Consider the following 26,106-nt stretch of genomic DNA (forward strand, 5'->3'; position numbering starts at 1 on the left):
ACCAGTCCAGAAACACTTGGATCTGTTAGCATGTGTACATGGAAAAAATTTGCATGCAACACAAAGCACATAATCTGCAATGTCCTCAACGCAACCTGTAACAATAGTTTGTGATGTACCAAGGTTCCCTTATTGCTATTGCTTTATTGAGACATGACAGCATGCACACCCACCCACCGGCATTTGAAACGTCCCTCCCTCACGCATGAGATGATGGGGGTGGCATTGGATAAGGCATCGGAGCAAGATTTACTACAGCATCAAGCACTACCACTCCTGGAACCGGAACATGCATGCCATAGGCTAGATGGGATGGAGCAGAAACAGGAGTCCCAACAACTGAGACAAGGGGGCCGCCAACTGGTTGTCCAATTGTTGTGCCATAAGCATCGACGCCTAGAGGTGTATTTGCTGGACATGGGGGTTGCTTAGAGGGTGGTTTCCCAGGATTTGCAGCCTGGCCATTCGTTTGGCCTGTGATTGGACCCTGTGCATCTCCATTGTCTACACTGGTGATGTCAGGTATACTCGATCGCCGCCTCTCTTTGTCCATTGAGTTCCTTCTGCGCATGGCTAACTACTTGAGTTGGCGTCCTTGAGATCCCAAAGTTCCGTGAGATGCTCCGCCAGTCACCTTTGCCAAACTTTTCAAACCAAGGAGGAACAATCTACAAAATCAAAATCAAGTTATAGAGCATTTCAATAGCAATGCAGCAGATCCTAGGTGGATGAAACTTTTGAGAATTTAAGTTGTATTGTATATGTCCAGCCTCTGGAAGAAAGAAACAATGTTTAAATTAAAATTTTAAACTCTTGCATGCAAGTTACTTATGTTAAATCTAATCATCTAGAACATTCAGGTTTCAGGAGGAAAAAAAAGGTGAATGTGTCATCTATGATATGTGACAAATTGAATTGTTCTTATATAAAAGATAATACTCGACGGTGTGCCCACGTCAAATATAAAGACATCTCTTTAACTATATGCATAACATCACATACTTGGGAAATGGTTGCATTCTTAAAGCTGTAACTACTATTTAATATTACTTACTTCCACCCAACGCTTATGCTTCATCATTAACCTTATGTATTTTCACTTTCTAATTACATTCAAACACAATTTCAGTCATTCTCAACCATTAAAACACAAGCGTGGAACCAATCTTTTTAGTTCAAGGAAACGAACCCATCTTTTTTATTTGACAAAAAGGGGGACTGAATCAAATATGTCACCTACCTAACCGAAATACTATCAACAAACCAACGACAATGGGTCCCTACTTGTACATACCAATAAACAAGAATTACTTTGGGTGGATATGAAACTTTTGATATCATAAGTTACACTGCATATGTCCAGCCTCCAGAAGAAAAGGACAATGGTTTTGCTGAACTTTTGCATACAAGTTACTTATGTTAAATATAATCATCTAAAACATTTAGATCTCAGGAGGAAAATGAAAGTTAAACATGTCATCTATGATACGAGGCCATGTAGATTGTTCTTATATAAAACATAATAGTTGATGGTGTGTGCCCATGTCAGTGATAAAAAGATCTCTTTAACTTTATGCATAAACATCACATACTTGGAAATAGTTGTATTCTCAAGGTATTTGTAACTACTATTTACGACTACTTCCAACCAACGCTTCGGCTTCATCATTAGTGATATGTAATTTCACTTTCTAATTACATTCAAACACAATTTGAGTCATTCAACCATTAAAATCACAAGTGTGGAACCAATTTTCTTGGTTCATGAAAGAAAAGGAACCCATCTTTTTTTAGAACAAAAATGAACTGAATTAAACATATCACATACCTAACAGAAATATTATCAATAAGCAACAATAATGGGTCCCTAGTTGTGGATAAAAACAGGACTACTTGTAAAAGGTGCATATATGAATGCACGATAATTTCAAACTTAGCAAAATAGTTCTGAATAGAGCATTCTCCAGACAGTGTCACAGATCAAATATCAGAAAGAACAACAAACAAAACCAGGGGAGGATATCAATATGCATGAAGTCGTGCATATAACAGAAACACCCAACTACATGGGATTAAAGATCAATTTTTTTAAAAGCAAGTCATGCAACTGAAGAAGGGATAAAGGAAAAAATAAGAGCAATAGTGTACTTGACGTTTTACTTTCATTGGTTGTGTGGCAGAATAACTTATATCATGTGTGGCTAGTTTACTAAGTTTCATTTCGCAAATGTAGAAGAACAGTTTACTCCCCAAAAGAAAATAGTAAACTGGATAGATGCATCCAATACGCTTCTACTGTCGAAAACTTCAACGAACATGTAAATTACATTTACCATTGTTTGGAGACACTAGTTTTCGTGCAGGAGCAAAAAAAGAAAATTAAAACATCCAAGTACCACTAATATCACCCATCACCTATACGACTAAAACAAGTACACGCAGAGGATGTAATTCCAATATAATACAGTACACTTATTCAGAAAATCATCAATATCAATAATTACAAGCGTTGATTCAGACAAACAGAGCTCGCAGTAAATTATGTAATCCACCCATAGGCAAATGCTCGCTTAAAAGAAACTTGCACGACATACCAAAACTGCCAAAATGCACACTCGTTCCTACAATGAGCTTACACATTGAACAACAGAAGTTGACTATCTAAGTAACATATTTCAAAATCTCCATGCTAACTAAATCTAAGAGAGCATGCAACAATCTAACTAATTCAAAAATACATGATGGCACCTAACAGTGATAGAGCATGCACCAATTCTAATAAACCAAAGCGTAAATAGCAGCTGAAAAGTATCATGACACACGTACCAGAACCACCAAAATGCACAAACTGACACTCAGTGCACCAGCTTAGCCATTTAGCAGCTACGACTAAACTATACTAAAAGTGGTCCCGTCCCTATTTTGCATTGAATACCCCTTTCTCTCTCCCCCACCATTGGTCGGGTGCTCCTCGTGGACTGCAAGTGCTAAATTTTAGCACTTATCCAAACATCCCTCAAGTACTAAAGTTTAGCATATGCTAAATTTTAGCATGGGTTAAACTTTAGCACTAGAGAAACAAACATGTCCCAAGTAAGTAAGTAACAGATATTCACATCTCCAACGGAACACGACAAAAGCACAAATTAATGAGCAAAAATGTCAAATAAGATAGTAGGATCCTATCTCCTAAGACATGGAATCCACTTGCTGGAATGTAGTTGGATCCTGCCTGTGCTCGTCAGTCATCACCAGCGCAACCAATATACGTTCATGCAGGATAAAACACCAAGTTCTGCTACCAAGAGCACACGGTAAACTACCTACACAACTTTTTTTTTTGAAAAATGACATCTAGACAAATTAATAAATTAACATAATTGAAAGGGAATTAGGCTTACACCTAGTTCCTATATAATTTTGGTGGTTGAATTGCCCAACACAAATCTTTGGACTAACTAGTTTGCCCAAGTGTATAGACTATACAGGTATAAAAGGTTCACACTCAGCCAATAAAAAGACCAAGTTTTGGATTCAACAAAGGAGCCAAGGGGCAACCGAAGGCACCCCTGGTCTGGCGCACCGGACTGTCCGGTGTGCCACCGGACAGTGAACAGTACCTGTCCGGTGCACCAGGGGACTCAGACTCAAACTCGCCACCTTCGGGAATTTCCAGGGGGTCTCGGCTATAATTCACCGGACTGTCCGGTGTACACCGGACAGTGTCCGGTGCGCCAAGGGAGGTCGCCCTCAGGAACTCGCCAGCTTCGGGAAACGCCAACGGCTAGTCCGCTATAATTCACCGGACTGTCCGGTGTACACCGGACTGTCCGGTGCGACTCCGAAGCAACGGTCGTCTCCGCGCCAACGGCTCTCTGTCGCGCATTTAATGCGCCGTCTGCGCGCGCAGAAGTCAGACTTGCCCATGCTGGCACACCGGACATCAAACAGTGCCTGTCCGGTGTGCACCGGACACCCAGGCGGGCCCACAAGTCAGAAGCTCCAACGGCTAGAATCCAACGGCAGTGATGACGTGGCAGGGGGCACCGGACTGTCCGGTGTGCACCGGACTGTCCGGTGCGCCATCGAACAGACAGGTTCCCAACGGCCACTTTTGGTGGTTGGGGCTATAAATACCCCAACCACCCCACCATTCATTGCATCCAAGTTTTCCACTTCTCAACCACTTACAAGAGCTAGGCATTCAATTCTAGACACATTCAAAGAGATCAAATCCTCTCCAATTCCACACAAAACCATAGTGACTAGTGAGAGTGATTTGCCGTGTTCATTTGAGCTCTTGCGCTTGGATTGCCTCTTTTCTTTCTCACTTGTTCTTGTGATCAAAACTCCATTGTAATCAAGGCAAGAGGCACCAATTGTGTGGTGGCCCTTGCGGGGAAGTTTTGTTCCCGGCTTTGATTTGAGAAGAGAAGCTCACTCGGTCCGAGGGACCATTTGAGAGAGGGAAGGGTTGAAAGACCCGGCCTTTGTGGCCTCCTCAACAGGGAGTAGGTTTGCGAGAACCGAACCTCGGTAAAACAAATCCGCGTGTCACACTCTTATTTGCTTGCGATTTGTTTTGCACCCTCTCTCGCGGACTCGTTTATATTTCTAACGCTAACCCGGCTTGTAGTTGTATTTATATTTGTAAATTTCAGTTTCGCCCTATTCACCCCCCCTCTAGGCGACTATCAATTGGTATCGGAGCCCGGTGCTTCATTAGAGCCTAACCGCTCGAAGTGATGTCGGGAGATCACGCTAAGAAGGAGATGGAGACCGGCGAAAAGCCCACTACAAGCCAAGGGAGCACTTCATCGGAAGAGTCCCGCACCAAAAGGAGGGAAAAGAAGAAGAGCTCCTCCAACAAAGGGAAGGAGAAGAAATCTTCTTCTCACCACAAAGAGAAGAAGGAAAAATCTTCTTCCCACAAGCCGCATCGGAAAGGCGACAAGCACAAGAGGATGAGGAAGGTGGTCTACTACGAGACCGACACTTCATCAACATCGACCTCCGACTCCGATGCGCCCTCCGTCACTTCTAAGCGCCAAGAGCGCAAGAAGTATAGTAAGATCCCCCTACGCTACCCTCGCATTTCCAAACATACACCTTTACTTTCCGTCCCATTAGGCAAACCACCAACTTTTGATGGTGAAGATTACGCTAGGTGGAGCGATTTAATGCGATTTCATCTAACCTCGCTCCACAAAAGCATATGGGATGTTGTTGAGTTTGGCGCGCAGGTACCATCCGTAGGGGATGAGGACTATGATGAGGATGAGGTGGCCCAAATCGAGCACTTCAACTCTCAAGCAACAACAATACTCCTCGCCTCTCTAAGTAAAGAGGAGTATAACAAAGTACAAGGGTTGAAGAGCGCCAAGGAGATTTGGGATGTACTCAAAACCGCGCACGAGGGAGACGAGCTCACCAAGATCACCAAGCGGGAAACGATCGAGGGGGAGCTCGGTCGGTTCCGGCTTCACAAAGGAGAGGAGCCACAACACATGTACAACCGGCTCAAGACTTTGGTAAACCAAGTGCGCAACCTCGGGAGCAAGAAGTGGGACGATCACGAAGTGGTAAATGTTATTTTAAGATCTCTCATTTTTCTTAATCCCACTCAAGTTCAATTGATTCGTGGTAATCCTAGATATACAAAAATGACCCCCGAGGAAGTTATCGGGCATTTTGTAAGTTTTGAGTGCATGATAGAAGGCTCGAGGAAAATCAACGAGCTTGGCGACCCATCCGAAGCCCAACCCGTTGCATTCAAGGCAACGGAGGAGAAGAAGGAGGAGTCTACACCAAGTAGACAACCAATAGACGCCTCCAAGCTCGACAATGAGGAAATGGCGCTCGTCATCAAGAGCTTCCGCCAAATCCTCAAGCAAAGGAGGGGGAAGGACTACAAGTCCCGCTCCAAGAAGGTTTGCTACAAGTGTGGTAAGCCCGGTCATTTTATTGCTAAATGTCCTATATCTAGTGACAGTGACCGAGGTGACGACAAGAAGGGGAGACGAAAGGAAAAGAAGAGGTATTACAAGAAGAAGGGCGGCGATGCCCATGTTTGTCGCGAGTGGGACTCCGACGAGAGCTCAAGCGACTCCTCCGACGACGAGGACGCCGCCAACATCGCCGTCACCAAGGGACTCCTCTTCCCCAACGTCGGCCACAAGTGCCTCATGGCAAAGGACGGCAAAAAGAAGGTTAAATCTAAATCCTCCACTAAATATGAATCCTCTAGTGATGACAATGCTAGTGATGAGGAAGATAATTTGCGTTCCCTTTTTGCCAACCTTAACATAGCTCAAAAGGAAAAATTAAATGAATTGGTTAGTGCTATTCATGAAAAGGATGACCTTTTGGATTCCCAAGAGGATTGTCTAATTAAAGAAAACAAAAAACATGTTAAGGTTAAAAAGGCTTATACTCTAGAAGTAGAAAAATGTGAAAAATTATCTAGTGAGCTAAGCACTTGCCGTGAGATGATTGACAACCTTAGAAATGAAAATGCTATTTTAAATGCTAAGGTTGATTCACATGTTTGTGATAGTTCAAATCCCAATCTTAGAGATGATAATGTTGACTTGCTTGCTAAGATTGATGATTTGAATGTATCTCTTGCTAGCCTTAGATTAGAGAATGAAAGTTTAATTGCTAAGGCTAAAGATTTTGATGTTTGCAAAAATACAATTTCCGACCTTAGAACTAAAAATGATATGTTGCATGCTAAGGTTGTAGAATTAAAATCTTGCAAACCCTCTACATCTATTGTTGAGCATGTATCTATTTGCACTAGATGTAGAAATGTTGATATTGATGCTATTCATGATCATATGGCTTTAATTAAACAACAAAATGATCATATAGCAAAACTAGATGCTAAAATTGCCGAGCACAACTTAGAAAATGAGAAATTTAAATTTGCTCGTAGCATGCTTTATAATGGGAGACGCCCGGGCATTAAGGATGGCATTGGCTTCCAAAGGGGAGACAATGTCAAAATTAGTGTCCCTCCTAAAAGATTGTCAAACTTTGTTAAGGGTAAGGCTCCCATGCCTCAGGATAACGAGGGTTACATTTTATACCCTGTCGGTTATCCCGAGAGCAAAATTAGGAGAATTCATTCTAGAAAGTCTCACTCTGGCCCTAATCATGCTTTCATGTATAAGGGTGAGACATCTAGCTCTAGGCAACCAACCCGTGCTAAGTTGCCTAGAAAGAAAACTCCCAATGCATCAAATGAACATAGCATGTCATTTAAGACTTTTGATGCATCATATGTTTTGACTAACAAATCCGGCAAGGTCGTTGCCAAGTTTGTTGGGGGCAAACACAAGGGCTCCAAGACTTGTGTTTGGGTACCCAAAGTTCTTGTTTCTAATGCCAAAGGACCCAAAACCGTTTGGGTACCTAAAGTCAAGAACTAAAATTGTTTTGTAGGTTTATGCATCCGGGGGCTCAAGTTGGATACTCGACAGCGGGTGCACAAACCACATGACCGGGGAGAAAAGGATGTTCTCCTCATATGTGAAAAACCAAGATCCCCAACGAGCTATCACATTCGGGGATGGAAATCAAGGTTTGGTCAAAGGACTTGGTAAAATTGCTATATCTCCTGACCATTCTATTTCCAATGTTTTTCTTGTTGATTCTTTAGATTACAATTTGCTTTCCGTTTCTCAATTATGTCAAATGGGCTACAACTGTCTATTCACTGATGTAGGTGTCACTATCTTTAGAAGAAGTGATGATTCAATAGCATTTAAGGGAGTGTTAGAGGGTCAGCTATACTTGGTAGATTTTGATAGAACTGAACTCGACACTTGCTTAATTGCTAAGACTAACAAGGGTTGGCTCTGGCATCGCCGACTAGCCCATGTTGGGATGAAGAATCTTCATAAGCTTCTAAAGGGAGAGCACATTTTAGGATTAACAAATGTTCATTTTGAGAAAGACATGATTTGTAGCGCATGCCAGGCGGGGAAGCAAGTTGGAGTCCATCATCCACACAAGAACATCATGACGACCGACAGGCCGCTTGAGCTACTCCACATGGATCTATTCGGCCCGATTGCTTACATAAGCATCGGCGGGAGTAAGTACTGTCTTGTAATAGTGGATGATTATTCTCGCTTCACTTGGGTATTCTTTTTACAGGAAAAATCTCAAACCCAAGAGACCTTAAAGGGATTCTTGAGACGAGCTCAAAATGAGTTCGGCTTAAGGATCAAGAAAATAAGAAGCGACAACGGAACGGAGTTCAAGAACTCTCAAATTGAAGGCTTCCTTGAGGAGGAGGGCATCAAGCATGAGTTCTCTTCTCCCTACACTCCACAACAAAATGGTGTAGTGGAGAGGAAGAATCGAACTCTATTGGACATGGCAAGAACCATGCTTGATGAATACAAGACACCGGACCGGTTTTGGGCCGAAGCAGTCAACACCGCCTGCTACGCCATCAATCGGTTATATCTTCACCGAATCCTCAAGAAGACATCATATGAACTCCTAACCGGTAAAAAGCCCAACATTTCATACTTTAGAGTTTTTGGTAGCAAATGCTTTATTCTTGTTAAAAGAGGTAGAAAATCTAAATTTGCTCCTAAAACTGTAGAAGGTTTTTTTCTTGGTTATGACTCAAACACAAGGGCATATAGGGTCTTTAACAAGTCCACTGGACTAGTTGAAGTCTCATGTGACGTTGTGTTTGACGAAACTAACGGCTCTCAAGTAGAGCAAGTTGATCTTGATGAGATAGGTGAAGAACAGGCTCCATGCATAGCGCTAAGGAACATGTCCATTGGGGATGTGTGTCCTAAGGAATCCGAAGAGCCTCCACATGCACAAGATCAACCGTCCTCCTCCACGCAAGCATCTCCACCGACTCAAAATGAGGTTGAAGCTCAAGTTGATGAAGTAGAAGATCAAGCAAATGAGCCACCTCAAGATGATGGCAGTAATCAAGGGGGAGATGCAAATGATCAAGAAAAGGGGGATGAGCAAGACCCAAGGCCACCACACCCAAGAGTCCACCAAGCAATCCAACGAGATCACCCCGTCGACACTATCCTCGGAGACATTCATAAAGGGGTAACTACTAGATCTCGGGTTGCTCATTTTTGTGAACATTACTCTTTTGTTTCCTCTATTGAGCCACACAGGGTAGAGGAAGCACTACAAGATTCGGATTGGGTGGTGGCGATGCAAGAGGAGCTCAACAACTTCACTAGAAATGAGGTATGGCATTTAGTTCCACGTCCTAACCAAAATGTTGTAGGAACCAAATGGGTCTTCCGCAACAAGCAAGATGAGCATGGTGTGGTGACAAGGAACAAAGCACGACTTGTGGCCAAGGGATACTCCCAAGTCGAAGGTTTGGATTTCGGTGAAACCTATGCACCCGTAGCTAGGCTTGAGTCAATTCGCATATTATTGGCCTATGCTACTTACCATGGCTTTAAGCTTTATCAAATGGACGTGAAAAGTGCCTTCCTCAACGGACCAATCAAGGAAGAGGTCTATGTTGAGCAACCTCCCGGCTTTGAAGACAGTGAGTACCCTAACCATGTCTATAGGCTCTCTAAGGCGCTTTATGGGCTCAAGCAAGCCCCAAGAGCATGGTATGAATGCCTTAGAGATTTCCTTATTGCTAATGGCTTCAAAGTCGGCAAGGCCGATCCTACACTCTTTACTAAAACTCTTGAAAGTGACTTGTTTGTATGCCAAATTTATGTTGATGATATTATATTTGGGTCTACTAACGAGTCTACATGTGAAGAGTTTAGTAGGATCATGACACAGAAATTCGAGATGTCCATGATGGGGGAGTTGAAGTATTTTCTAGGATTTCAAGTGAAGCAACTCCAAGAGGGCACCTTCATCAGCCAAACAAAGTACACTCAAGACATCCTAAGCAAGTTTGGAATGAAGGATGCCAAGCCCATCAAAACACCCATGTGAACAAATGGGCATCTCGACCTCGACACGGGAGGTAAGTCCGTGGATCAAAAGGTATACCGGTCGATGATTGGTTCATTGCTATATTTATGTGCATCTCGACCGGACATTATGCTTTCCGTATGCATGTGTGCAAGATTCCAATCCGACCCTAAGGAATCCCACCTTACGGCCGTAAAACGAATCTTGAGATATTTGGCTTACACACCTAAGTTTGGGCTTTGGTACCCTCGGGGATCCACGTTTGATTTGATTGGTTATTCGGATGCCGACTGGGCGGGGTGCAAAATTAATAGGAAGAGCACATCGGGGACTTGCCAGTTCTTGGGAAGATCCTTGGTGTCATGGGCTTCAAAGAAGCAAAATTCAGTCGCTCTTTCAACCGCTGAAGCCGAGTACATTGCCGCAGGTCATTGTTGCGCGCAATTGCTTTGGATGAGGCAAACCCTGCGGGACTACGGTTACAAATTAACCAAAGTCCCTTTGCTATGTGATAATGAGAGTGCAATCAAAATGGCTGACAATCCCGTCGAGCATAGCCGCACTAAGCACATAGCCATTCGGTATCATTTTCTTAGGGATCACCAACAAAAGGGGGATATCGAGATTTCTTACATTAATACTAAAGATCAATTAGCCGATATCTTTACCAAGCCACTTGATGAACAATCTTTTACCAAACTTAGGCATGAGCTCAATATTCTTGATTCTAGAAATTTCTTTTGTTAGCTTGCACACATAGCATATTTGAATACCTTTGATCATATCTCTTTTATATGCTATGACTAATGTATTTTCAAGTCTATTTCAAACCAAGTCATAGGTATATTGAAAGGGAATTGGAGTCTTCGGCGAAGAAAAAGGCTTCCACTCCGCAACTCATACTTCGCCATCACTCCGAGCAACTCTCTACTCTTTGGGGGAGAAATGAGCATCAAAGAAAAGAACTTCATCCTTGGGGGAGAGAGTAAAAGCTCAAAAGCAAAAGGAACGGACTTCGTATTTGGTATAATCTTAACTCATTCATTTATGACCAAAGAGGAAGAAAAACACTAACAAGGGCTCTAATGATTCCGTTTTTGGCGATTCATGCCAAAAAGGGGGAGAAATAAGCCCAAAGCAAAAGGACCGCACCACCACCACCAAATTCAAAAACTTAGTGCTTTCCAAAAGTATTTATCAATGGGTATCCTATTGTGTTCAAAAGGGGGAGAAAGTAGTATTTCAAAAATAGTATATAAAAACCCTCTTGAACACTAAGAGGTGGATCTCTTTTAGGGGGAGTTTTTGTTTAGTCAAAGGAAAAGCATTTGAAACAGGGGGAGAAAATTTCAAATCTTGAAAATGCTTTTTGCAAACTCTTATTCATTTACCTTTGACTATTTGCAAAAGATCTTTGAAATGGATTTACAAAAGGATTTGCAAAAACAAAACATGTGGTGCAAACGTGGTCCAAAATGCTAAATAAGAAAGAAACATTCCATGCATATCTTGTAAGTAGTTTTATTGGCTCAATTCCAAGCAACCTTTACACTTACATTATGCAAACTAGTTCAATTATGCACTTCTATATTTGCTTTGGTTTGTGTTGGCATCAATCACCAAAAAGGGGGAGATTGAAAGGGAATTAGGCTTACACCTAGTTCCTATATAATTTTGGTGGTTGAATTGCCCAACACAAATCTTTGGACTAACTAGTTTGCCCAAGTGTATAGACTATACAGGTATAAAAGGTTCACACTCAGCCAATAAAAAGACCAAGTTTTGGATTCAACAAAGGAGCCAAGGGGCAACCGAAGGCACCCCTGGTCTGGCGCACCGGACTGTCCGGTGTGCCACCGGACAGTGAACAGTACCTGTCCGGTGCACCAGGGGACTCAGACTCAAACTCGCCACCTTCGGGAATTTCCAGGGGGTCTCGGCTATAATTCACCGGACTGTCCGGTGTACACCGGACAGTGTCCGGTGCGCCAAGGGAGGTCGCCCTCAGGAACTCGCCAGCTTCGGGAAACGCCAACGGCTAGTCCGCTATAATTCACCGGACTGTCCGGTGTACACCGGACTGTCCGGTGCGACTCCGAAGCAACGGTCGTCTCCGCGCCAACGGCTCTCTGTCGCGCATTTAATGCGCCGTCTGCGCGCGCAGAAGTCAGACTTGCCCATGCTGGCACACCGGACATCAAACAGTGCCTGTCCGGTGTGCACCGGACACCCAGGCGGGCCCACAAGTCAGAAGCTCCAACGGCTAGAATCCAACGGCAGTGATGACGTGGCAGGGGGCACCGGACTGTCCGGTGTGCACCGGACTGTCCGGTGCGCCATCGAACAGACAGGTTCCCAACGGCCACTTTTGGTGGTTGGGGCTATAAATACCCCAACCACCCCACCATTCATTGCATCCAAGTTTTCCACTTCTCAACCACTTACAAGAGCTAGGCATTCAATTCTAGACACATTCAAAGAGATCAAATCCTCTCCAATTCCACACAAAACCATAGTGACTAGTGAGAGTGATTTGCCGTGTTCATTTGAGCTCTTGCGCTTGGATTGCCTCTTTTCTTTCTCACTTGTTCTTGTGATCAAAACTCCATTGTAATCAAGGCAAGAGGCACCAATTGTGTGGTGGCCCTTGCGGGGAAGTTTTGTTCCCGGCTTTGATTTGAGAAGAGAAGCTCACTCGGTCCGAGGGACCATTTGAGAGAGGGAAGGGTTGAAAGAGACCCGGGCTTTGTGGCCTCCTCAATGGGGAGTAGGTTTGAGAGAACCGAACCTCGGTAAAACAAATCCGTGTGTCACACTTCATTATTTGCGTGCGATTTGTTTTGCGCCCTCTCTCGCGGACTCGTTTATATTTCTAACGCTAACCCGACTTGTAGTTGTGTTTATATTTGTAAATTTCAGTTTCGCCCTATTCACCCCCCCTCTAGGCGACTATCAATAATCCCCAATAAAAACAGTAACGTTCAACATAGTAACAACTTTCCACTACAAGGGAAACACGGGGAAATTTAGCAACCAATTGTCGCATAAAAAGCATCGCCGCAATTTTTGGGGCAGGAGAATCAAGTCAACATGTCCTCGTCCTCTGTCCTGGCGATGCCCTTCCTGCACTAATGCTCTGCTGGCTTCGCTGACCCCTTGTCCTTGAAAGTCGCCTAGAGGGGGGTGAATAGGGCGAATTTGAAATTTACAAACTTAATCACAACTACAAGCCGGGTCAGTGTTAGAAATATAATCGAGTCCGCGAGAGAGGGTGCAAAACAAATCGCAAGCGAATAAAGAGTGTGACACGCGGATTTGTTTTACCGAGGTTCGGTTCTCACAAACCTACTTCCCGTGGTCACAAAGACCGGGTCTCTTTCAACCCTTTCCCTCTCTCAAACGGTCCCTCGGACCGAGTGAGCTTCTTCTTCTCAATCAAACAGGAACAAACTTCCCCGCAAGGACCACCACACAATTGGTGTCTCTTGCCTTGGTTACAATTGAGTTGATCGCAAGAAAGATCGAAAGAAAGAAGCAATCCAAGCAAGAGCTCGAAAGAACACAAGCAAATCTCTCTCACTAATCACTAAAGTGTTGTGTGGAATTGGGAGAGGATTTGATCACTCGGGTGTGTCTAGAATTGAATGCTAGAGCTCTTGTAAGTAGTTGAAGTGGGAAAACTTGGATGACTTGAATGTGGGGTGGTTGGGGGTATTTATAACCCCAACCACCAAACTAGTCGTTTGGTGGAGGATGCTGTCGCATGGCGCACCGGACAGTCCGGTGCGCCAGCTACGTCACCAGGCCGTTGGGTTCCGACCGTTGGAGCTCTGACTTGTGGGCCCGCCTGGCAGTCCGGTGGCGCACCGGACAAGTCCTGTAGACTGTCTGGTGTGCCACCCGCGCGTGCTCTGCTCCTCTGCGCGCTGGCGCGCATTTAATGCGTTGCAGTCGACCGTTGGCGCGAAGTAGTCGTTGCTCCGCTGGCTCACCGGACAGTCCGGTGTGCACCGGACATGTCCGGTGAATTATAGCGGAGCGGATTCCCGAAGCTGGCGAGTTCAGAGTGGCTCTCCTCTGGAGCATCGGACACTGTCCGGTGGTGCACCGGACAGTCCGGTGAATTATAGTGAAGCGCCTCTGAGAATTCCCGAAGGTGAAGAGTTTGGCTTGGAGTCCCCTGGTGCACCGGACACTGTCCGGTGGCACACCGGACAGTCCGGTGCGCCAGACCAGGGCAGCCTTCGGTTATCCCTTGCTCTTTTTGTTGAACCCTTTTCTTGGTCTTTTTATTGACTTAGTGTGAACCTTTGACACCTATATAACTTATAGACTAGAGCAAACTAGTTAGTCCAATTATTTGTGTTGGGCAATTCAACCACCAAAATCATTTAGGAAATAGGTGTAAGCCTAATTCCCTTTTGATAGTCGCCTAGAGGGGGGGTGAATAGGGCGAAACTGAAATTTACAAATATAAACACAACTACAAGCCGGGTTAGCGTTAGAAATATAAACGAGTCCGCGAGAGAGGGCGCAAAACAAATCGCAAGCAAATGAAGAGTGTGACACGCGGATTTGTTTTACCGAGGTTCGGTTCTCGCAAACCTACTCCCCGTTGAGGAGGCCACAAAGGCCGGGTCTCTTTCAACCCTTCCCTCTCTCAAACGGTCCCTCGGACCGAGTGAGCTTCTCTTCTCAAATCAAAGCCGGGAACAAAACTTCCCCGCAAGGGCCACCACACAATTGGTGCCTCTTGCCTTGATTACAATTGAGTGTTGATCACAAGAACAAGTGAGAAAGAAAAGAAGCAATCCAAGCGCAAGAGCTCAAAAGAACACAGCAAATCTCTCTCGCTAATCACTAAAGCCTTGTGTGGAATTGGAGAGGATTTGATCTTTTTGGTGTGTCTAGAATTGAATGCCTAGCTCTTGTAAGTGGTTGAGAAGTAGAAAACTTGGATACAATGAATGGTGGGGTGGTTGGGGTATTTATAGCCCCAACCACCAAACTTGACCGTTGGTGGAGGCTGTCTGTTCGATGGCGCACCGGACAGTCCGGTGCACACCGGACATGTCCGGTGCCCCCGCCACGTCATCAATGCTGTTGGATTCTGACCGTTGGAGCTTCTGACTTCTGGGCCCGCATGGGTGTCCGGTGCACACCGGACATCTCCTGTTCATTGTCCGGTGTGCCAGTATGGGCGCGCCTGACTTCTGCGCGCGCTGCGCGCGCATTAAATGCATCGCAGGTAGCCGTTGGCGCCGAAATAGCCGTTGCTCTGCTGTTACACCGGACAGTCCGGTGTACACCGGACAGTCCGGTGAATTATAGCGGAGCGGCTGAAGTGAATTCCCGAGGCTGGCGAGTTCCGGAGGCCGCGCTTCCTTGGAGCACCGGACACTGTCCGGTGTACACCGAACAGTCCGGTGAATTATAGCGCGTCGGCCTGAGAAATTCCCGAAGGTGGCAAGTTGGAGTTGGAGTCCTCTGGTGCACCGGACACTGTCCGGTGTACACTGGACAGTCCGGTGCCCCCAGACCAGAGGTGCCTTCGGTTGTTTCTTTGCTCCTTTGTTGAATCCAAAACTTGATCTTTTTATTGGCTGAGTGTGAACCTTTTACACCTGTATAATCTATACACTTGGGCAAACTAGTTAGTCCAATTATTTGTGTTGGGCAATTCAACCACCAAAATAAATTAGGGACTAGGTGTAAGCCTAATTCCCTTTCAATCTCCCCCTTTTTGGTGATTGATGCCAACACAAACCAAAGCAAATATAGAAGTGTATAATTGAACTAGTTTGCATAATGTAAGTGCAAAGGTTGTTTGGAATTGAGCCAATATAAATACTTACAAGATATGCATGGATTGTTTCTTCATTTTTAACATTTTGGACCACACTTGCACCACAGGTTTTGTTTTTGCAAAACTCTTTTAATTTTTTTTTAAAGTTCTTTTGCAAATAGTCAAAGGTAAATGAATAAGAGTTTGCAAAGCATTTTCAAGTTTTGAAATTTTCTCCCCCTGTTTCAAATGCTTTTCCTTTGACTAAACAAAACTCCCCCTAAATGAGATCCTCCTCTTAGTGTTCAAGAGGGTTTTGATATATCATTTTTGAGATACTACTTTCTCCACCTTTTGAACACAATAGGATATGAATTGATAATATTCTTGGAAACACGAAATTGGTGGTGGTGCGGTCCTTTTGCTTTGGGCTCATACTCTCTCCCCCTTTGGCATGAATCGCTAAAAAACGGAATCATTAGAGCCCTTGAAGTGCTTTCTTCCCCTTTGGTCATAAATAAATGAGTTAAGATTATACCAAAGACGAGGTCCTTTTGCTTGGTGCTCATGTTCTCTCCCCCAAGAATGGAGAAGACGGCGAAGGATGAGTTACGGAGTGGAAGCCTTTTGTCTTCGCCGAAGACTCCGATTCCCTTTCAATACACCTATGACTTGGTTTGAAATGGACTTGAAGACACATTAGTCATAGCATATGAAAGAGACATGATCAAAGGTATATAAATGAGCTATGTGTGCAATTTTAACAAAAGAAGTTGCGCGAATCAAGAATATTGAGCTCATGCCTAAGTTTGTTGAAAGATTGTTCATCAAGAGGCTTGGTAAAGATATCGGCTAATTGATCTTTAGTGTTAATGTATGAAATCTCGATATCCCCCTTTTGTTGGTGATCCCTAAGAAAATGATACTGAATGGCTATGTGTTTAGTGCGGCTATGCTCGACGGGATTATCCGCCATCTTGATTGCACTCTCATTATCACATAGCAAAGGGACTTTGGTTAATTTGTAACCATAGTCCCGCAGGGTTTGCCTCATCCAAAGCAATTGCGCGCAACAGTGACCTGCGGCAATGTACTCGGCTTCGGCAGTGGAAAGAGCGACCGAATTTTGCTTCTTTGAAGCCCAAGACACCAAGGATCTTCCCAAGAACTGGCAAGTCCCCGATGTGCTCTTCCTATTGATTTTGCACCCCGCCCAATCGGCATCCGAATAACCAATCAAATCAAATGTGGATCCCCTAGGATACCAAAGCCCAAACTTAGGTGTATAAGCCAAATATCTCAAGATTCGTTTCACGGCCGTAAGGTGAGCTTCCTTAGGGTCGGCTTGGAATCTTGCACACATGCATACGGAAAGCATAATATCCGGTCGAGATGCACATAAATAGAGTAAAGAACCTATCATCGACCGGTATACCTTTTGATCCACGGACTTACCTCCCGTGTCGAGGTCGAGATGCCCATTAGTTCCCATGGGTGTCTTGATGGGCTTGGCATCCTTCATTCCAAACTTGTTTAGAATGTCTTGAGTATACTTCGTTTGGCTTAAGAAGGTGCCTTCTTGGAGTTGCTTTACTTGAAATCCTAAGAAATACTTCAACTCCCCCATCATAGACATCTCGAATTTTTGTGTCATGATCCTACTAAACTCTTCACATGTAGATTTGTTAGTAGACCCAAAAATAATATCATCAACATAAATTTGGCATACAAACAAATCATTCTCAAGTGTTTTGGTAAAGAGCGTAGGATCGGCCTTTCCGACTTTGAAGCCATTAGCAATAAGGAAATCTCTAAGGCATTCATACCATGCTCTTGGGGCTTGCTTGAGCCCATAAAGCGCCTTAGAGAGCTTATAGACATGGTTAGGATACTCACTGTCTTCAAAGCCGGGAGGTTGCTCAACATAGACCTCTTCCTTGATTGGTCCATTGAGGAAGGCACTTTTCACGTCCATTTGATAAAGCTTAAAGCCATGGTAAGTAGCATAGGCTAATAATATACGAATTGACTCAAGCCTAGCTACGGGTGCATAGGTTTCACCGAAGTCCAAACCTTCGACTTGGGAGTATCCTTTGGCCACAAGTCGAGCTTTGTTCCTTGTCACCACACCATGCTCATCTTGCTTGTTTCGGAAGACCCATTTGGTTCCTACAACATTTTGATTAGGACGTGGAACTAAATGCCATACCTCATTCCTAGTGAAGTTGTTGAGCTCCTCTTGCATCGCCACCACCCAATCCGAATCTTGGAGTGCTTCCTCTACCCTGTGTGGCTCAATAGAGGAAACAAAAGAGTAATGCTCACAAAAATGTGCAACACGAGATCTGGTAGTTACCCCCTTGTGAATGTCGCCGAGGATGGTGTCGACGGGGTGATCTCGTTGGATTACTTGGTGGACTCTTGGGTGTGGCGGTCTTTGCTCTTCATCCTCCTTGTCTTCCTTATTTGCATCTCCCCTTTGATCATTGCCGTCATCTTGAGGTGGCTCATTTGCTTGATCTTCTACTTCATCAACTTGAGCTTCATCCTCGTTTTGAGTCGGTGGAGATGCTTGCGTGGAGGAGGACGGTTGATCTTGTGCATTTGGAGGCTCTTCAGATTCCTTAGGACACACATCCCCAATGGACATGTTCCTTAGCGCGATGCACGGAGCCTCTTCAATACCTATCTCATCAAGATCAACTTGCTCTACTTGAGAGCCGTTAGTCTCATAAAACACAACGTCACATGAGACTTCAACTAGTCCAGTGGACTTGTTAAAGACCCTATATGCCCTTGTGTTTGAGTCATATCCTAGTAAAAAGCCTTCTACAGTCTTAGGAGCAAATTTAGATTTTCTACCTCTTTTAACAAGAATAAAGCATTTGCTACCAAAGACTCTAAAATATAAAATGTTGGGCTTTTTACCGGTTAGGAGTTCATACGATGTCTTCTTGAGGATTCGGTGAAGATATAACCGGTTGATGGCGTAGCAGGCGGTGTTGACTGCCTCGGCCCAAAACCGATCCGAAGTCTTGTACTCATCAAGCATGGTTCTAGCCATGTCCAATAGAGTTCTATTCTTCCTCTCCACTACACCATTTTGTTGAGGGGTGTAGGGAGAAGAGAACTCATGCTTAATGCCCTCCTCCTCAAGGAAGCCTTCGATTTGAGAGTTCTTGAACTCCGTCCCGTTGTCGCTTCTAATTTTCTTGATCCTTAAGCCGAACTCATTTTGAGCTCGTCTCAAGAATCCCTTTAAGGTCTCTTGGGTCTGAGATTTTTCCTGCAAAAAGAATACCCAAGTGAAGCGAGAATAATCATCCACTATTACAAGACAATACTTACTCACGCCGATGCTTATGTAAGCGATCGGGCCGAATAGATCCATGTGGAGTAGCTCAAGCGACCTGTCGGTCGTCATGATGTTCTTGTGTGGATGATGGGCTCCAACTTGCTTTCCTGCTTGGCATGCGCTACAAATCCTGTCTTTCTCAAAATGAACATTTGTTAGTCCTAAAATGTGTTCTCCCTTTAGAAGCTTATGAAGATTCTTCATCCCAACATGTGCTAGTCGGCGATGCCAGAGCCAGCCCATGTTAGTCTTGGCAATTAAGCATGTGTCGAGTTCAGTTCTATCAAAATCTACTAAGTATAGCTGACCCTCTAACACACCCTTAAATGCTATTGAATCATCACTTCTTCTAAAGACAGTGACACCTACATCAGTAAATAGACAGTTGTAGCCCATTTGACATAATTGAGAAACGGAAAGCAAATTATAATCTAAAGAATCTACAAGAAAGACATTGGAAATAGAATGGTCAGGAGATATAGCAATTTTACCAAGACCTTTGATCAAACCTTGATTTCCATCCCCGAATGTGATAGCTCGTTGGGGATCTTTGTTTTTCTCGTAGGAGGAGAACATCTTCTTCTCCCCTGTCATGTGGTTTGTGCACCCGCTGTCGAGTATCCAACTTGAACCCCCGGATGCATAAACCTACAAAACAAGTTTAGTTCTTGACTTTAGGTACCCAAATGGTTTTGGGTCCTTTGGCATTAGACACAAGAACTTTGGGTACCCAAACACAAGTCTTTGACCCCTTGTGCTTGCCCCCAACATATTTGGCAACTACCTTGCCGGATTTGTTAGTCAAAACATAAGAAGCATCAAAAGTTCTAAATGAGAGACTATGTTCATTTGATGCATTAGGAATTTTCTTCTTAGGCAACTTAGCACGGGTTGGTTGCCTAGAGCTAGATGTCTCACTCTTATACATAAAAGCATGGTTAGAACCAGAGTGAGACTTCCTAGAATGAATTTTCCTAATTTTGTCCTCGGGATAACCGGCAGGGTATAAAATGTAACCCTCGTTATCCTGAGGCATAGGAGCCTTGCCCTTAACAAAGTTGGACAATCTTTTAGGAGGGGCATTAAGTTTGACATTGTCCCCCCTTTGGAAGCCAATGCCATCCTTGATGCCAGGGCGTCTCCCACTATAGAGCATACTTCTAGCAAATTTAAATTTTTCATTCTCTAAGTTATGCTCGACAATTTTAGCATCTAATTTAGCTATATGATCATTTTGTTGTTTAATTAAAGACATGTGATCATGAATAGCATTAATATCAACATCTCTACATCTAGTACAAATAGAAGTGTGCTCAACGGTAGATGTAGAGGGTTTGCAAGATTTTAATTCTACAACCTTAGCATGCAAGATATCATTCTTAGTTCTAAGGTCGGAAATGACAGCATTGCAAACATCAAAATCTTTAGCCTTAGCAATTAATTTTTCATTTTCATTTCTAAGGCTAGCAAGAGAAATGTTCAACTCTTCAATCCTAGCAAGCAAATCATCATTAATATCTCTAGGATTGGAAGTTGAAGCATCACAAATATGAGAATCAACCTTAGCTAACAAATTAGCATTTTCATTTTTAAGGTTGTCTATTGTCTCATGGCAAGTGCTTAGCTCACTAGATAATTTTTCACATTTCTCAATTTCTAGAGCATAAGCATTTTTAACCTTAACATGTTTCTTATTTTCTTTAATTAGGAAGTCCTCTTGAGAATCCAAAAGGTCATCCTTTTCATGAATAGCACTAATTAATTCATTTAATTTTTCCTTTTGTTCCATGTTAAGGTTGGCAAAAAGAACGCGCAAGTTATCCTCCTCATTGCTAGCATCTTCCTCATTACTAGAGGTTTCATATTTAGTGGAGGATCTTGATTTTACCTTCTTCCTTTTGCCGTCCTTTGCCATGAGGCACTTGTGGCCGACGTTGGGGAAGAGGAGTCCCTTGGTGACGGCGATGTTGGCGGGTTAGCGTTAGAAATACAAACTACAAGCCGGGTTAGCGTTAGAAATACAAACGAGTCCGCGAGAGAGGGCGCAAAACAAATCGCAAGCAAATGAAGAGTGACACGCGGATTTGTTTTACCGAGGTTCGGTTCTCGCAAACCTACTCCCCGTTGAGGAGGCCACAAAGGCCGGGTCTCTTTCAACCCTTCCCTCTCTCAAACGGTCCCTCGGACCGAGTGAGCTTCTCTTCTCAAATCAAAGCCGGGAACAAAACTTCCCCGCAAGGGCCACCACACAATTGGTGCCTCTTGCCTTGATTACAATTGAGTGTTGATCACAAGAGCAAGTGAGAAAGAAAAGAAGCAATCCAAGCGCAAGAGCTCAAAAGAACACGACAAATCTCTCTCGCTAATCACTAAACCCTTTTGTGGAATTGGAGAGGATTTGATCTCTTTGGTGTGTCTAGAATTGAATGCCTAGCTCTTGTAAGTGGTTGAGAAGTGGAAAACTTGGATGCAATGAATGGTGGGGTGGTTGGGGTATTTATAGCCCCAACCACCAAAAGTGGCCGTTGGGAGGCTGTCTGCTCGATGGCGCACCGGACAGTTCGGTGCACACCGGACAGTCCGGTGCCCCCTGCCACGTCATCACTGTCGTTGGATTCTGACCGTTGGAGCTTCTGTCTTGTGGGCCCGCCTGGGTGTCCGGTGCACACCGGACAGCTACTGTTCCTTGTCCGGTGTGCCAGTATGGGCGCGCCTGACTTCTGCGCGCGCAGAGCGCGCATTAAATGCGCGACAGAGAGCCGTTGGCGCGGAGATAGCCGTTGCTCCGGAGTTGCACCGGACAGTCCGGTGCACACCGGACAGTCCGGTGAATTATAGCGGACTAGCCGTTGGCGTTTCCCGAAGCTGGCGAGTTCCTGAGGCCGATCTCCCTTGGCGCACCGGACACTGTCCGGTGTACACCGGACAGTCCGGTGAATTATAGCGCGAGTGCCTTGGAACTTCCCGAAGGTGGTGAGAGCACCTAGAGGGGGGGGGGGGTGAATAGGTGATCCTGTAAAACTTAAACTTATAGCCACAAAAACTTGTTAGGTGTTAGCACAATTATTGCCAAGTGGCTAGAGAGGAGTCTCAACAAAACACAATACCACAAGAGATCAAACACAGAGATGACACAGTGGTTTATCCCGTGGTTCGGCCAAGACCAACGCTTGCCTACTCCACGTTGTGGCGTCCCTACGGACGAGGGTTGCAATCAACCCCTCTCAAGCGGTCCAAAGACCCACTTGAATACCACGGTGTTTTGCTTGCTTTTTCTCAATCCCGTTTGCGAGGAATCTCCACAGCTTGGAGCCTCTCGCCCTTACAATTGAAGTTCACAAGAAAACACAGAGCAAGGGTGGGAATGAGCAACGCACACAAGACTTCAAAAGATCAGAGCAACAACACGCACACAAGCAGCAGCAAGAGCTCGCAACACAACTCAAAGAGTTCACAACTCCACAAGAGCTCTATATGCTATCACAATGAAACGAATGCGTGAGATCGATGTCTTGGTGCTTAGGAATGTTGTAGGAATGCTTGATTTACATCCTCCATGCGCCTAGGGGTCCCTTTTATAGCCCCAAGGCAGCTAGGAGCCGTTGAGAACAAATCTGGAAGGCCATCCTTGCCTTCAGTCGTCGGGTGCACCGGACAGTCCGGTGCACACCGGACACTGTCCGGTGCCCGATTTATTTCCTTAAACAGCGCAGCCGACCGTTGCCGACCGTTGCAGATCTGGCGCACCGGACAGTCCGGTGCACACCGGACAGTCCGGTGCCTTCTTCCGACCGTTGGCCAGACCACGTGTCGCGCGCAGATTCCGCGGCCGACCGTTGGCTCACCGGACAGTCCGGTGCACACCGGACAGTCCGGTGAATTTTAGCCGTACGCCGTCGGCAAATTCCCGAGAGCGGCGTCTTCAGGTCGAGGCAGCCTGGCGCACCGGACACTGTCCGGTGCACCACCGGACAGTCCGGTGCCCCAGACCGAAACAGCCTGTTGGCTGTACACAGCCAACATTCTCCTTTTCTTCTTCTGTCTGTTTCTAACACTTAGACAAATATATTAGTACTCAAAACCAATGTACTAAGGCTTAGAAACATACCTTTACTTGTGATTTGCATTTTGTTCATCCATGGGCATAGATTCACATTTAAGCACTTGTGTTGGCACTTAATCACCAAAATACTTAGAAATGGCCCAAAGGCACATTTCCCTTTCAATCTCCCCCTTTTTGGTGATTTATGCCAACACAACATAAAGCAACTAGAACAAGTACAAAATCACTTCAAATAGAACTCAAATCTATTTTGATTCGTTTTTGGCATATATGGATCATCCTTTGCCACCACTTGGTTTGTTTTTGCAAATCAGACCCAAATCTCTATCTCTAAGTCAAACACACATGTTGAAGCATAAAGAGAGTCATTCCAAAAGAGATTGATCAAAGATTTCAAAAACTCCCCCTCTTTCCCATAATCACTACTTCTCCCCACAAGAAGCCAACTTTTGACACAAAAGATATGAAAGAGTTTTGACAAACCAAAAGCTTTACTCTCCTATTTTCAAATCTCTCTACTCTCCTATTTTCAAATCTCTCAAGTGGTAGCTGATCCATTTATTGCTTTGGCCTTTATTTTCTCCCCCTTTGGCATCAAGCACCAAAACGGGATCAATTTTGGCCTTTTAACCCCATTGCCTCACCAAAGTCATCAATTAAGAGCAAATGGCAATAAGAGTTCATGAGATGAACTTGGAATAAGTTACCCTCTCATCGGAGTGCAGTGGAAGTCTTTCATGGTCCAAGTCCACCTTTTCCCTTTCAATTCTCCTTCGAGACTAAATCAAGCAAACTCAAGCATATGGTTAGTCTCAAAGGGTCAAGTTGTAACACATCTCCCCCTAAACATGTGCATCACTTTGCAACGGACTTGTGAGGTCCAGGGAGTGTTTTGTAAAGCCCTAAAATTGGTATAATGTAAGAAATGCATATATTGATATAAAAGTGATTTGGAATTGTGGAGCCTTCGGAGATTTATTAGGTTTTCTTCTTTGTGCATATTCAATTAATAGGAATTAAGGTGATCAAAAGACAAATAAATAAATACGGAAATAGGCATCTAACACTGAGGTTCTTGTTTTGTACTCAAAAGTGTGAAAACAAGTTTAAGTTTGAAAATAGAACTTGAGAATAGAAAGAGAAATAAGAAAAGAGAATATACAAGGAAAAATATATATAAGTACCTATAATTCTTCCTACTAGAACTTTATTTGAAAATTTGTTTTGATGTTTGAAACCTAGAGATTAAAACCAGAATTCGAATTTAGTTTGAATTTTTGATTTGGAAACAAAACAGAAAATAATAAAAAAAAGAACAAAAGCACTTGGGCTGAAACCTCTCTGGCGGCCCACTCCTTTTCCTCCTTCAGCCAGCCCAATCCGCGCGTGTGTCACTGGCGGGGTGGGACCCATCGGTCGGCCTTGGGCTTGATTCCGCCCGTGCCCGCGTTTCCTGTTGGCGCAGCTTGTCTCACTGTCTGGTGGGTCCCGGCTGACAGTGTTACCTTCTTCCCCAATCGCTAGCAACAGCAGCGCGAATGCCGCGGGCGCTAACAAATCGCGGGATTCTCTCCCACCCCGCGGAGCGGTGAACCCGGAACGAGCTCGTGCCCTAGATTCCGCGTCAAACTGCTGCCGATTTCCTTGGCATGGACTCGTCCCTTCCCCCTCGCGTTCGCATGAACTGAACCCAGGAATCCGCGTGGATGTCGCTGGCCGTTCCAACAACCCGGCCGGAATCCCCTCACAGCAGAGTATAAAGAGGATTGAACCGCCCCGTCGTTAGCCATCACGAGCCGGATTTCACTACCATTGACTCAGTAGGGAGGCGAAAGAAAACCGAGCGCCGCCGCGGGGAATACTGGACCTCTACCTCGACCGGACCACCGAGGACCTGCTCGCGCCGTGGCCTTAGCTTACAGCCGTGGAGTCCTGCCGTTATGTGGAGCCGTTCTCTCCGTCGTCGGGAGTCGGGTGAATGCCAGGGAGCCTCGGCGGAATTCCTTCAATCCAGTGTTCCTCACCGAGCCGCTGCACCATGGTTGAGGGTCTCCTCGACATGAACCCTGGTGAGATTCTGGACCCCTTTGGTTCGCTTGTTGGTCCGCTCTACGTAGCACAAATCGTAGGGGGAAAGTGGAGCTTTGGTGCTCGGCTGGACGGGAGCACCGGTGATGGTCTCCGCCGTTGGGGGCGGCCGCCGCTGGTGCGGGATCTGCTGCGCTCAGCTATCGGTGGTGGAAGACAACCCATGAACCGTAGATCGCGTTATCAGTGGCCAAGATTAGAAGATAGGGCCAACTTGACTAGAGCCTATCTCCGCCATTCGATCATGATCGTGCGCGCAGGACTCCATTCCGTTGTTTTAAATCCTAGCCATCGGCCGGTAATCTTACGGTTCTGGTTGCTTACCGCTTCGGTAATGGGCTGATCTAATCTTGACCGGTGGTCCGCGATCGGACGGCAGATATCCACCCATATCTCTTCACGCGCGTAAACTTGCAAAGAAATCCTTCTGTTTTCACAAAAACAACCCGCCATCCGTGCGGGGGAAAACTGAGTCTCGGGACAAATTGTGGTTTAGCCCCCGAGCTCTCTGGATATTATGCGCTCAGCCCAGTGACTTAAGAAAATAGGAAAAACAATATAGAAAATACTTTTTTAGCACAAAAATAATTCTAGAACTTGTGTAATTCCTAGAAAATCCATTTTAGCTCCGAATTGACCCACTCTAGTTGCAATAATTTTGTTTTAATATTGTCTATCAACTAGTAACACTGTTTAGCCATGAAAATTGAGTTAAAATTGTTGATTAGGATTAATCTATTCTAAGCACTAAATAATTTCGAAAATTCATAACTTAATAATCGTAGCTCCGAATTTAGTGGTTCTTGTTTCTATGAGCTCGTTGTGGTGCGTAGATTATTATTACATAGTTTATTTTTTTGTTTGGTGTGA

The 26,106-nt window shown here is 44.7% G+C and overlaps 1 pseudogene; it reads right to left on the bottom strand.

Moving 5' to 3' along the window:
• Positions 1 to 199: 199 nt before the first annotated feature.
• Positions 200 to 25,689, bottom strand: LOC109942953 (transcription factor SRM1-like; annotated as a pseudogene).
• Positions 25,690 to 26,106: the final 417 nt, after the last annotated feature.

The sequence above is a fragment of the Zea mays genome, chromosome 10 (assembly GCF_902167145.1).
Source record: "Zea mays cultivar B73 chromosome 10, Zm-B73-REFERENCE-NAM-5.0, whole genome shotgun sequence".
Lineage (NCBI taxonomy): Eukaryota > Viridiplantae > Streptophyta > Magnoliopsida > Poales > Poaceae > Zea > Zea mays.